This window comes from Pseudorca crassidens, chromosome 12 (genome assembly GCF_039906515.1).
Source record: "Pseudorca crassidens isolate mPseCra1 chromosome 12, mPseCra1.hap1, whole genome shotgun sequence".
Classification (NCBI taxonomy): domain Eukaryota; kingdom Metazoa; phylum Chordata; class Mammalia; order Artiodactyla; family Delphinidae; genus Pseudorca; species Pseudorca crassidens.
In genome coordinates, this window is record NC_090307.1 from 75,828,001 (window position 1) to 75,829,239 (window position 1,239).

Here is a 1,239-nt window from a genome sequence, read left to right on the forward strand (position 1 = left end):
GTCCCCCTTACTCCTTGGTTTTTCCTTTTAACACATATTTGCATTCTCAGAATGTAAGCTCCACAGAAGCAGGGATTTTAAAGCTTTATTTACTGCTACATCTCCAGCTCCTCCATCAGTGCCTGGCACACAGTGAGCCCTCAAATGTACGTTGACTCATCTTCCCCAATTGTACCATAAGCTCCCCGAGGGTGGGGCTTTGTTTTGTTCCTGTTACATCTTCAGTGCCTGGCACCTAGTAGGCACACAATACTTACTGAATTAGCAAAGGAATCCAGTTGTCAGGTAAATTTTGTGATTTTTATCTTATTATTTTTTTTTTGGCTGTGCCACGTGGCTTGTGGGATCTTAGTTCCCTGACCAGGGATCAAACCCGGGCCCCTGCAGTGGAAGTGCAGAGTCCTAACCACTGGACCACCAAGGAATTCCCTATGTGATTTTTTAAAAAACACTAATTTGGTAGATATCGTTTGCATACTATCTTTTGCATCTGTCCCTTCCTTCTGTTACCTCACACCTGGGCTTCGGCAGTAACCTTTATAGCTCTGCAGCTGAAATCCGTCCTGCATGCTTGCACCAGATAACTTTCCCCAAAGATTTTGATATTGCTCCTCTGCTCAAGAACTTTCAATGCTTCCCTATTGTAGTTTCTAATGTATGAACAGGTGGTACTGCAAAGCTCATCTGTAAGCTGGCTGTTCAGAACAGTGGAACAAAGTTTCCCATCAGTGGCACATAACTGCTACTTACCTCAGATCACAAAAGTTTATGTCTATTTCTAAATATAGACTTTATAATCTAGCTACCATAACATAGCTCCAGTCATTGAATTGTAGTTTAGATAATTTAAAACAATGTTTCTAGAGAAAAATGTGCTCACAGTTTCATTTTTGGGAGCCAGGCACACATCCTGGCTTGCAGGGGATTCTCCCTCAAAGCTAAGATAGATGATCCTTACGGCTGTGACAGCAGCTATCTAAATACACCCGCCATTCACAGCTCTCTAAATTCCAATTCCATCATGAAATCTTTATGATGAAATCCTTTCCCCATCATTCTAGCTGAAAGTGATAGCTCTCCTCTGAAGTCTAGACTGCTTGACAGCTATTTCCTCTCTTGTATTGTCTTGTATATTTTATTTCTCATGAGTGTGTCTTATCTCTAATGAGACTGAAAGCTCCTGGAATGGAAAAGCTCTACCCTATAGTCTGTGGCACATAATAAATAGTGAGTACTCGT

The 1,239-nt window shown here is 41.5% G+C and overlaps 1 non-coding gene across 1 annotated transcript; it reads right to left on the minus strand.

The window, feature by feature from the left end:
• Nucleotides 1-352: 352 nt before the first annotated feature.
• On the minus strand, nucleotides 353-424 carry TRNAG-UCC (transfer RNA glycine (anticodon UCC)). Its single transcript has one exon. It is a non-coding gene; the product is annotated as a tRNA-Gly (tRNA).
• Nucleotides 425-1,239: the final 815 nt, after the last annotated feature.